Consider the following 13,937-nt stretch of genomic DNA (forward strand, 5'->3'; position numbering starts at 1 on the left):
GGAAAAGTTCTTTCTTCAGTTTTTTAGGATTGCCATGGAGTAATCATGATTGATTTTTTGGATAAGGGTAGAACATAACTGAAGATTACTATTCGACATTACTGACCACTCTACGGGAAAAATTTAATGAGAAAAGTCACGGAAAGCTATCCAAAGGTATTTTGTTCTTGCAGGACAAGACACCTGTGCACAAATCTCATGTTGCCATGCAAAAAATTCTTGATTTAGGGTTTGAATTACTAGAACACCCTCCTTATTCACCAGATTTGGCTCCATTCGACTCTCATTTCTTTCCTCAACTGAAAAAAAGTTCAAAAGATCGTAAATTTTCTTCCAACGAGGAAGTAATGAAAGCTGTGCAGGTCTGTTTTGCAGAGCAAGAAGAAAGATTTTTTTTGAATGGTCTAGAGACGTTGCAGGCTCACTGTAATAAATGTATCCAATTAAAAGGAAAATATGTTGAGTAATAAAATATTTTGACATTGAAATTTTGCTTGGTTCTATAGTAGGCTAAGAATTTTTCAATATATCCTCGTACTTTCACTATATTCCAGCTGTTGCTGGATTGTACGTCCCACGTTTCTCTTTTTCCGATTCTCCAAAATTAGTGCCTTCGAAATGAAAAAAAAGCAGTTGGTTTTTCGACAGTAACTCGCTTAATTTTCAAGCTAGAAACTTTTTAAAGAAACATTTTGTAGAAGATTTCAAGTACTTCAACTTCATATTAATTAAAATTATTTTCAATACCAGCTTTTGAGAAGGGTACAGCTCAAAGGGGTTGTATAAGCCACATTTAGTACGCGTATGCAAACTTTGAACTGATGTATCTCCTTCCCTTCAATTTTTATGATACATAAATTTAAAAGCTCAAACTTTTTAGGAAGAAAAACCATACAATTAATATTTGAAACATTTTCTCATAACATGAATAGTTTTTGTTTTATTTAAGAATATTCATTTTTATCTGCAAGTCTATTACGATTAATTTCAGTTAGGGTGGTAATGGCAGAGTATAAATTCACATTTTTTCAAAAAGAAAAACCTTATTTTTGTTATAAATCAATCAACTCTCATGCAAAATAATTTTGACAGTGCTCATTTTGAATTTTTTTCTATGTGCTTTGATAAACATTTCTTTAGTTTTCTCCAAAAATTTCATCAAATCCGAGTTATTTCGTATTGAATTTTTCGGGGTTCTCCAAAAATACGCATATTTCAATGAGCAATAATTTAATTAAATTTAGAGGGGTCCTTACAAAAACAAATCTCTTTATTTTTTTTAATAGCTACATTTTTGTTCTGAATGATTTCGCTATTAAATTGAATTAAACTTTTCAAGTTATTCATGAAAAACATTAAAAATATGCGTTTTTTCAATGAAAAATGAGCAGTTTCAATTGTAACTAACTCTAAAAGTATCAAATAAAACTTTGTAGATTAAAAGTGGTTTTCACCCCCAGTGTTAAAGCATTCTCGGAACAGAGTAGATCTAGAAGAAGGTTGTAAATACTACCCTCATGCCAATTTTCGAGAAAATCGACCTTGATTATGAAAATTCCACAGGAAATGGGCTGGTATCTGGCCTGCATGGGAGAAACTAACGATATAATCTCCGTAGCAAAACAGCATCATTCCGTCAAATCGCCTTTGCAGAGAAGAGTTGTAACTTTTACATGAACTTGTGATTCGGAAGTTACTTTATGAATAGTCTTAGTATATATCGAAAGATAATTTGATCTAGCGTCAAAGCCTAATTATGATTCCATTATTATCCAAGCTTTTCGATTTCTTCTAGTAAGTAATCGAAATTGAAATATCATGAGGATTAATTTTTCTTTAAATTCTGCAAGGGTATTAACCTGAGTAGGATATATGTGATTATATGTTATCTTTCTAATTTATCTACTACTTCTTTGTAAATCAATCTTGTGAGACGGCATACACAGACTAAGAGAATAAAGCTCATCACTGTTTCTTTCCCTTTGAGTTACTTCCTCCTATGCACTGGTAATCAACTCCATTTGCATCAAATCTGATAGTGAACTCTTTCATGTTTAATTTATGCGAAATCGAAACTCATAGAAATTTTTCACTAAGGCTACAAGAAATTCTTAAATACGTTTACATACAACTCCAAGAAACAATGAAGATGATCTAAAAAATTCACACATCAAAGATTTTGATAAGCTTGCGTTCTAAAGTTGAATTACTTTGAATTGAATTCAATTTATTATTTTATATGGTATTAAAGTAAAGATAGTAGTATTTTTATAAAATGGTAGGTTACTGAATACACTGTGAAAGCTCATGTGAAATGATCTTTTATCATCATTTATTATATTTGAACATAACTGTAGCCCATTATCGCTTTAATTGATTTAATGATGAATTTAATTCCAAATTTTCAAGAAGATTGAGTTAACATGTTTTTATAGGTCCCTGAGTAACTAAATTCAGCTCTTATACTATAACGAAAGTATAATTATAATTTATTGCAATTTAGGGGTATCTGGCAGGGGGTAGCAACTGTAAAAAGTTTCCGGCAAATGGATCACGCGATTTCTGCATATATCCTGAGGGAAATATGAAAAAATTTAAATTTATACTACAAAAAACTATTTATACTATACTATATACTATTTTATACACCTTTACTATCTTTTATTTGTCCAAGTAACCACAATCGTAACTTAATAGTCGAGGGTCATTTTTACATGTATTGAAGACATACACAGAGAAATTTTAGCGTTTAAAAAATAACGAAGGACTGGTCATCGTGGGCTCTTACTCTACTATAGATTGGCCCCTTGAGAAAAAAGTCATAAATGCTCAATAAATCTCATGAATATTCTCGTGTGTGTTCACATTGGCGACGCTCAAGCGATGAGCGTCGAGCGATGCCGCTCCAACGGTGTAAAAAATCTCTCTGGCTATAGACTTTAAATGAATGTATTCACATTGCAAAAGACCATCGCTCAACGTCGCGCGATGCAACGCAACATTGGTTCTACTGACACTCCGGTAAACCCGCGTAAAAATAAAAAAAAAACTGAAATCGAAACTTACTTAGAACTTGAAAAAGAAAAATTGGAACTATTATTGTCAACATAAAAATGAGGATTTAATGAATAATCTGGATTATCACTTTCTGTTGTGATAGAGGCTCTCCAAACAAAACAAAAACAGGGAAATATTGGTCCTCAACAAAACCAGCAAGAACAAATTCTCAAGAAAACCAACAAGGATATACAGTGCCTTCAGAATATTCTTCAGAAACACATGCTTGTGGATTGCAAAATATCCATTACCAGTTATAAGCATTTTTCTTTTTTTTTTTCGTTTTATTGTATTTACTATAAACGTATCATAAACATGCAAATAAAAATGTTGATGATTAAGGTGATGGAATTTGCCATAAGCAAGTCTATTCGTATCAAGTTCATGAACACCTTGTATTTTTATGCTTTTTATCAAGTCGTGTACTTTCTATAAGTACGAGTAATATTTGTTTGGATACCAAATTCATCACGTACTTTTGGTTCGAAAGCTAGAAAATAACTAAAACGACGCTTAACCAATTTGAACAGGGCAACGCGCGCGATGACATCGCAAACGCGACATCGCTCGACGCTCATCGCTTGAGCGTCGCCAATGTGAACGCACACTAAGCAAGTTTGAGGTCTCAAAAACACTTTGTGACTTTATTTCAATATCATTTATACAATTGTAGTTAATAAAATGAGAGAAATTAGAAGGGCTGTGGAGATCAATTTAGTTTTATTAGAAAATATGAACTTTCGTATAGATAAAGTCAAAATGAAATCTATTTCAATGGCTTTCATCATACATATGAGTCGTTATACATTATATTAGTTTAACTCTATTTCAATTAATCAGAACAATCTCTTTATCAAAATTTCCAGCCTTTTGTGGAAATAAAATGAAATACCGTTGAATTGAAAAAAGCTTTCCATCAAATGAATAGGTTTTGTTAGCCTTTCGCTCAATATTTTTATTGTTATCTGAATGGACAAAAAAACAAATTCGTGCTACTGAATTTGGCAACTGTTATTAAGTAGCTATTTGCTTTTCATACTTGGAAAAATACAGAAGACTCGTTCTGTATGAATGAAGAGACTTATAAATATTGTTATAGAGTAATTTTTATGTATCAGAGATTTCTGATGTAAAGATGTAAAGTGGGACAATAATAGTTTTTATCATACAAGGCAAAAAAGTACTAGATTTTAGCTAGAGAATATAAGAAACAGAAAGCAAAAAAAGTTTTTCCCGTGTATAAAACAAATTTTTATCCTGTGACGCGAAAAACGATGATTTAATAAATATTAAAAAGCTATATTATTACTATTAGAACAATAAGATTATTTTATCGTCATACTACTTTGGTAGCGTATGTTCAGTTTTTGTTTGTTAAAAAAAACATAAGACAGTTATCACTTTATACAGATTTTTTTATGCAATTGCACGCGAAGCCAGTATTTCGCGTTTTCAGCACAGTCAGCGAAACTAAACGTCACTTTCAAATTTGACATTTCTAAAAAATACTACAAAGACAAGGATTATTTTTTATCGAATACCAACAAATACATAAGTACTAATATTATTTAGGATGAATATTAACATTAATTGTACAGTTTGTATCATTACTTATATTTACTCCAGAAGTTGAAGCAACTACATCTAGTATTTCTGGTTATTGTCTACATTCAAACCAGATGCTATATCGCTGGAAATTGAATTAAAAATTTGTTTCTTATTTTCGAAAGAGTCTTCTGTATATCTTGCCGCTACTGTCGTGGATTCAATCCACCGTGACGTTTAAGAATTGACATATCAGCCCCAGTATTGGCAAGCAGCGTGGCAAAACTTCTCCGAAAACAGTGACCCGTGTATGTTTCAGGATTTGATAATCTGAGATATTTGGCAATCTTACTAGGCATTTTCCCAATAGTACTACACTACACTACTGCTGTACTGCACTACAACAACGATGCACATCTCAAGAATATAAGACGATTATTAACAATATGTTTTAGTCGAAGACCTGCATATTTACGATAAATTTTTATGAAATCAATATCAGTGAAAACACGCTTCTTATCTGGGTATCTTGGTATCAGGAACGAGTACTATTAATAGAACATTCTCTTCCTGAATATCTTCAATGACCATTTTAACTAACTATGAAGTTAAACATTTGATTTCTTCATCAAATAAGCCAATAAAATGTTTTCAGACATCGTCTTAACATTCTGTTTGTCACACCAATATTTAAACTCACCGTAATATTTTTCGTACTGCCGTTTAGATTTTTCGGGTTTTAAAACGGGAAGCGCCGAATTTACAAAGCTTTCGAGTTCAGGAAGAGTGGAAGGTACTGAAATATCAGTATCAGGCATTTTGCGTTTTGTCAAGAACTGAAGAAAATATTTTGTATATATTGAACTGCTGTTGATTTTAGAGCAAAAAGATATTTGTTTACAATGATCTAGTTCAATAATTTACACGAATGCATGAAAAATAGTGTGAATGGCATGGCCGCGAAACTTTTTAACGACCTCGAGATTACCTTGCCTCGGCCACAAGCGGCCTCGGTGATAACTATTCTTTCAGTACTTTAAAAAGGTATTTCTCGGCCTAAACATAGGAATAACTTTTGAACGCTGCTATTTAAATTAATAAATGTTATACGAAAGGACTGCTGTTTGCAAATTTTGAAATTGGTAGGCTATTTTGTACTTAGAGACAATTAGACCCGCGTTGCTAAGATAAGTAATCAAATAGCTTTCGTATTAATATTGTGATTTGATTCAAAAATTATGAACTGAAAATATGTGGAGAAATCCGTCGAGAGCAAAAATAAAATAGCAAGAATGATACAAGGGGGTGAAGCTTTTATACAAGTTTTAAACAAAAACCACACATCTTCCAGCATTATTTGAAATAAAGAAGAACATCCAGTAATTCCTACAATAAATTTTTCTAATAACAGTGGTTGCACCATTACTTTTAACATTCAAAAATTAGAATAAAAATTTAGTTATTGATGTTAATTGATTTTTTATTTCTAAATTAGTACTGTAAAGTCTACTTCAGAGTACAGTGTGAAAAAAATGTATGTTATATAAATAAATATTGATGAAATTCAATAATTTCGTATTCAATGGAATACAAAGATTATAACTGAAAAAATTAATGCGTTGAGAGCATTGGAAAATAAAAATTGTTTAATCCCTCTACAGCATTTAAGATTATCGAAAATATTAACTGTTTCATAAAAGGAAACACCAGCGCGTTAAACTGGAAAGAAATCGAACGTGTTCCAGAAAAGTTAATGGAGGAGATAAAAGACGCCTCTTAAGTATGGTGGAATAAAATGTTCAAATTGGGTTTTTGTATTGAAATCGTTCTATACTCTCCGCGTATGAGATTTTTCATGAAATTACATAAGGGCACACTTAGTTACCCATTACCTTATCCAAAGGAAAACGAAGGAAGGTTGATAGAAGAAATTAAAAGATAAATTCAATACTTCGAATGGATGCTGGATGGATAAGAGAAAAAAATAGAACAGGAAGAAGATATAGGGAAGAAAATAGAAAACGTCGAACTCGTGGAGAAACCAACAGATGATAAGATACAACAACAACAAAGAAGATACAACATTTGAAAAACCAAGAGAATATTTTTCAAGAAGTAATTATTAAATATGATGAAGGAAAATATATAGAAAATGACAATCAGACATTTAGAATATATAATAAATATCTGAAAAATGAAACAATCTCAATATACAAGAAGAGATAGATGTGGGCGTGAAAATTATAGAATAGTATCAGTTCTGGATATGGTGTACCATTTTTTGGCTAAAGATAAGGGAAAATAGTGGGAAAATAGGAGGTTTAAAGAAAGGAAGGGGAGCAACGGATCAGATATTCACCATAATAGGTAAAAGCTTTGAGCGGACTTACGCCTACGTGTTATGCTCATAGATTATAAGCAAGCTCATGTTTCAATGGATAGAAATGAAATGTTTGTTGTCTTTTTCCAGCTAAGAATACCGAAAAAAATTGTGTAGCTAGTCTAGATTATATTAGATCACTCACACTTTATCAGAGAAAGATGAAGTTGAGAAGGGATTATTAAAAGAATGAGATTCAATATCTACAAAATATTGTAAGATATTCTGATAACCAGAACAAAGAAAGAAATGTAACCATCATTCAGTATACTAGAAGAGACTACTATGGACCGAACAAAAAGAAAATGTATTAATTTAGGAATGTAGTAGTAAAAAAGGATTTATAAGGATAAAAGGGAGAAAAGACTCCCACTACTCTAATGAAATTGCAAAAGCGACAACTATACAGTTCACAAGACCCTCCTTGAATTGGAATTTGTACATGTGATGTTCCATCCAACCAATACTCTTTAGCCCATGGACTTGGGGATCATGAGAAATTTGGTTAGGTTAGGTTAGGTTAAGTTTATTATCGAACAGAAGTGAAAGTGAAACGGTCCAGTACCCTAAAGTTAATGATTTCCTGGCAATGCTTCCGAATATCAGATTTTGTAGTTTTCGAATGATTGAGCTCAATAGTTGTTGATCCATAACCCACCAGTTTAGAAGTCAAATTAGTTCAGGTCATTAAAAAAATAGAACCACGCGAAAGTGACTGATTATTTCAACAATAAAAATTTCTTCTTCATATTTAGTTTTGAAATGGAAATAGAATGGAAATAACATTTCCAAAATATTTGAAATAGACATTGTTTCTAATTTAATTTCCATACCTATGTCCATATAAGAAATGTTTGATTGATTCAGATCTAATGTAAAGAAAGTCAAAGAGAACCAGCATATAAGAGAATTATCCAGGTTTTACTATATGTATCACTCTCAATTGGACAACCTTTATACATTACACTATTCCTATTAAATTATAACATTTCATTAACGTTTATAGATCAGGTGATTAGAGGAAAAATATGAATACATATTTTATTAATTTCTAATGCTATGCGATTGCAAGACAGAAAAATCCAGACTCACAAAATTCAACTTTAAGAATTGCTAAGTCACCTCGATTAATAACTGATTTATTCGAGTGGTCTTTTTAATCCTGACTCATTAATTTTGAAGTTGAGGTTCATTCCAATATCGAAAGTTTTTGAGTGCACTATGAATCGAAGTCTAAAGTCTGGAGAAGATTGATACGGAATATTTAATGGAGTCGCCATATGCTGGATATGAATAAACATCAAGTTTTGAGAACAAGTAATTTGTAAAACTTCTCATATAATATATTGTCTTGTTAAAAGTTTCTTGACGTTTGGTATATTATATGATGAATTACTCAAACGAAATATATTTGAATATATGATAATCTCTAGATAACGTGTAATCTTTTAGGTGTACCCAAAAATTCAAAATATGTTCGACTAGTGAAAAAGATCAATTGTTTTACCGGCAAATACCACAATGTTTACGCTAAGATTCCGTTGATAATATACTTATTTAAAAAAAATTAGTTACCTTAAGACTAGTCTTCTCTATATATTTCTATGTATGATAATTTAGATGTCATATACAGTAAAACGCAAAAAATCTATTGTGTGCTTTTCTCATGCCGTGATACCGATGATGCTTAGTATTTTCATTCACCCCACACAGAAATTTCAAGATCTGAGATGATTCTAGCTGCTCAAGGGCATTGGCAAATGTCGTTAAGTACACGAGTGTCTTAACAGCTATTTTTTCTAAAACCAATCACAATATTGAAAATTAATCACTTTATTTTCAAAGTTTATTTATTTATTTATCTTTAATGGAATTGTGAATTATTAGCAAATTATTTATGTAAACTATGCAAATTATTCCGGGAGATTCATACAAATATTTTGTACTGTACAGTAATTGAAAGTCAATTGCGACACTTTGGTCAAATTTGATATTATTGTTGATGTTGATGGGGTAATGTTTATTGCTCCATTAGTTTGGCTGTACTCAATCGAATTCAATATTTAATTGGCTAAACTGATTTTATTTTGGAATGGTTCCTCAATGTAGCTTACGGCCACTGCCGGGGACTCCCATCCAATGTGACGCTGAGTGAAATGATGTCACTAATATTGTAACAGAACTGCGACGGAAGCAGTGTTCGGTGAATGGTTTGAGTAAGTAGCAATGGGTCTGAAAACGATGTTGGGTTTAAATAGTTAAATGATTGAACTCACCGTAACAAAAAATTACCGCAAGTCTCTAGTAAGTTCTCATAATAGCGGTGATATAGATATAGATTTTTTAAGTGTGATATTCCACATCAAGTTTTTTGTCTTACCCTCCTATCGCGTCGTATAAGTTGTATTTTTTCTTGGAATGTCGAAGCTTGATTCGTTATAAGTATTATATTGTACCAAAATATACCAACACCAAACAAATTATGGAGAAATGGAGTCATGTAATGAAAAGGGACAGTGAAAGGAATGGTGTTTTATCAAATATAAGAAATCGGTATTGTTGTGAAGATCATTTCGAGGTGAATAAGTAAAGTGAATTTTTTCCTGCTCTGATCATCGATGGCGGTAATTGCTTGAAAAATTCCACTGTATTAGAAAGTACACAATCTATTCAGCATATGTTTCAAGTTTGATCATGACAATTTGTTCAGTATTTGTTTCGCAGCCATCAATCATCGATTTCAGTGAATTTGTAAACATAAAAAAAACAATCATCGTTATGTGATACAATATTTTCATTTGAAAGGCCTTAGCACAACCAATATGAAAGCTGAGCTAGATTCTACTCTGGGGAAAACTAATATTTCGTTATCAACAGTAAAATGTTAGGTAACAGAGTTAAAACGAGGTCGTACGACCTACGAAGACCAGCATCGCAGTGGTCGATCAAATGAGGTGAAATGTTGAAGAAAATCGACAAACAGTACTGATCGTCGACAGGCATAGTAGATATTTCAAAAAGTGCGGTACATCGTATATTAAGTGAAAGTTTTGACATGTGCTGTGCGGTAGTTGGATGCCGCATTTGCTCAGAATGGAACAAAAATAATATCATGAAGATTTTTCTAGTTAGAGCTTGAAAATGTTTCACAGAAATAAAGCCGAATTTTTGCACCGTTTCATTACTTCACACCCCAAACAAAAAAACAAGTATCGGTTCCAAAGAAGGCAAAAAACAGTTCCATCTGCAGGAAAGTTCATGGCACTGAGAAAAGTGTATGAGTGTATGGATATAAAAATAGACTACATTAATTTGTGGCAAAATAAGTAGCCATTGTAAGGGAATCTATTTGGGACATGTTGTTTGAAGAACCACGAAAAACCTCTGCTTCATTTTTATCAACAAATCAACTTAGCATCAGACGATCATGTGACATAGATAATATTAAATAATGGGTATCACAGCGTAAAAAACAAGGGAACCAGCATATACGTCGAATTACTGCAGACTGGAAATAATAGCAAGAGAAATATATCCGAGTGGAACACAGAGTAGAGGTCGACCACGAAAGAGATGGAGCGACAACCCAGAGCCAGCATAAGGAGAGATATCGAAGAATTAACAGGTGATAAACCTATTATAGAGGAAACAAGAAGAAGCAGAAGAGAATTTTGAGAAACAATGTACGATTGCTATGTTGAATAATTAAGTGGGTGATTTATAGAACTTGATAATTGAGCGTTTTGGAGAATATTTCATTCAAATTACATGGTGTTTTTATCTTCATAGTACTGCAGTACTTCATCCAATAATAGTTGGTCCTAACCTCTCCAATTAGATTCGAATTATTCATTCGGGTTACTAAAGAGAACAGTTCAATATCTGAAAGAATATCAGGAAACAGATCGATTAAAACTCTCGACATGCCAACTGTTATTTGTATCGTAGCGCATCTTTGAGCGATGTTGTTTCTCTAAGTCTTGTTTCCACTATTCTCTATGGAATAAAAAAAATCTCAGGAAAATATATGGTTAAGAATCTATTCAATTTATTTCGGGAGTGGATCTCAATGAATCTACGTCTGAATATAACCGTTTAAAAGCCTCATTCTATACCACATGTGGCAAAAATTAATTTTCTACGATGTTATCTATACATACATATTGACATTGACATCGTATCGTTCAAAGCTCAGCACTTTGTCATAATAAATATAATAAATCAAAATATGTCATGTATATTTGAACGATATATCACTTGATAAGTATAGTGTGAGTCATTTCTGAGAAATATACAATTGATATACGAGGGATATGCAAAAATTAGGCAGTGCTGTGATCTTGCGTACAATTTAGTATTCACCATCGCGACATTTTACTCGGCGTCCAAGTATTTTTTTTCCAAAGAGCGATTAAAATTGGAAATGTTTTAACAATATTTCTATGAAGTATTGTAAGGAGGGGATTATGTTCTTTTTTTCTTAAAAACCTACCTAATATAATGTACAGTATAAACCGATATAATCAGTACTGAACTTTACGTAATTATTTCATTGTTTCCTCAAGTAAGGATCAATGATTCCGTGTCCCAAAATTGCACACCAGACACTCACTTTTGCAATAAGTTAAGGAACTTCCGATAAATCAAAATGTGCTTCGTTTTAAAACTATATCAAATCACATACCAAAATGCACCCAACTTCTTCAGGACTCTTTGCAAAGAAGCGCTTTTTAAACCAAAATGCATCGCTGTCCTTGTCTGGCTAGCTTTCGGATTTTATGAATTTCGCACAAAAATAAGTTCATGGTTATTGTTGTTGTTAACTGTCCTGGGACCCACCGAGTTTCCTTTTTGGATGGCGCAATGTATAACGCGTATTTATGAGCTTTTCAATAATTTTCAAAACTGAAGCATTGATATTGATTTATATACTTTTACGCATTTTACGCATAAACTAAACAGATTACAAAGAGAGATTTGAGTTGGATATATAAACTCTTACGTTCGCGCCCGCATTGGCGTTGGCGTCAGTTTTGACTTCACGTTGGCTAGGCGTTGGAACGCGAGCGCGGGCGTTTGTATTTATGAATATCACTTAATAATATCTTGAACCAAGGTCGTCAACGCGGGTGCGAATGTAAAAGTTTATAAATTGACCTTTATCAACAAAAACGCGACAAAAGAGGCTAGGTTGAAATGGCTACGGACTATGAAACAAGATGATTATAATATATATAGAAACGAGAGCACAGAGATAATGAAAAAAAGAAAATAAAATGGCTAAATGGCAGTATGTACAGTTTGAAAAATGACAATAAAAGAAATGTAAAATTATATCAACATATAAAGAAAAAATGGAGTCAGAATTTCAAACAATTATTATCGGAAGAAGACAATGAATACGGAGAAGATGATAAAAGTGATAATGGTAAGATACTAGAACATGAAGAAAAACCGACGAAAGTGGAATATATGACATAATCAACAAACTGAAACATAATAAAACAGGAACGCCAGACGACATATTGGATGAACTGATATAATATGGGAGAGAGACACAAAATATTCAAGATCACAGAAACAGAAACAATGCCGAGAGAGCGGTCTACTGAATCGATTATAACAATAATGAAGGGAGAAAATCCCAACAAATATAGAGATTATGGAGCTATTAGTTTGCTTAATGCCGTATACAAAATACTAACAATAATAAATGAAAGACTGAAAAAGGTAACGGAAGCAGAAATAGAGGGATATCAAACAGGTTCCAGACAAAGAAGATCACCAGTAAGTGTCATACATACTATAAAATAAATGAAAGAGCTATAGGCATAACATTAATAGGCAAATGCTACTTATCGACTTCATATAAGCATTCGACAGTGTAAAAAGAACGACGCTTATAAAAATGATGGAAAAACTACATATACCCTAAAAGTTAAAACAATTGGGGAAAATAAGTAAACTAGATTCTAGGGAAAGAGTATCAATAAAAAAGGGCCTTATGAGGCATTTGAAATAAGTGTTGGGGTAAGGCAGGATGATGGAGTCTCAGCGGTATTGTTCAACTAGTTCAACATTGCAGTAGTATGCAGTAATGATGGTATCATTAATAAACTAACACAAAGGGTCTTGTAGACACAAAAATTGTAAGAGAGGCAGGATTGAAAATAAATTAGAAAAAGACAAAATACATGGAAACTGAAAGGAAGGAGGAATAAGCGCAAAATTATAATGCAGAAAGAGAGAATAAGCCGAGCAACCATTTAGAGTCTACAAGAAAGCGATAAAACCGGTAGTTAAATACGCCGTTAAAAATTTTAGATTAACAAATATGGACAAAGAACAACTAAGGATATATGATAGGAGAATATTTGGTAAAATTCATGGGCCAATGAAAGGTGCAAATAATAAGCATAGAGGACTTACTGAATTAAGAATGGAAACACGGAAGGATACAAGGAAAATCACAGAAAGGAGACCGCATCATACAGAGACACCTATATTTCAATTTCAGTACTGTTTATTTCGTGTTTTCCTGTATTTATATGAAAGTATATATTAGGACATATACTTATAATTTAAACTAAATGCTTAAAAAAAGAAACGTAAAACACAAATATCTCAAAATAATTATCTCTGACTTATATGTTTTTTCTTATTTATGAGCCAATTATTGCTTTGACTTTTGTCTTCTTAATTCTATATATAACATAACTTCACTAAGTAAAATGGTAATTTAATCAATTATTTCGTTTATTTTTACTTAAAACATAATTGGATAAAAGGAAATTGTGATACTATTGAACTGAACGACAGTAGTGCCTTGATGAAATATTAATGATTGAAACCAAGTCTCATTACCTTTGATGTTATATTAATGTATCTTAAAATTATTGAAAGAATGAAATTCTTTCAAAAAATGAGTGAAGTATAATCTGATAATCCAGAATAT

At 32.1% G+C, this 13,937-nt stretch overlaps 1 protein-coding gene across 1 annotated transcript in view; it reads right to left on the reverse strand.

Annotated features, from left to right (window-relative positions):
• LOC130446550 (uncharacterized) overlaps nt 1–13,937 on the reverse strand; it is a 181,230-nt gene that overhangs the window by 124,093 nt on the left and 43,200 nt on the right. The gene's annotated exons all lie outside the window — the stretch shown is intronic.

Source organism: Diorhabda sublineata, chromosome 7 (genome assembly GCF_026230105.1).
Source record: "Diorhabda sublineata isolate icDioSubl1.1 chromosome 7, icDioSubl1.1, whole genome shotgun sequence".
NCBI lineage: Eukaryota > Metazoa > Arthropoda > Insecta > Coleoptera > Chrysomelidae > Diorhabda > Diorhabda sublineata.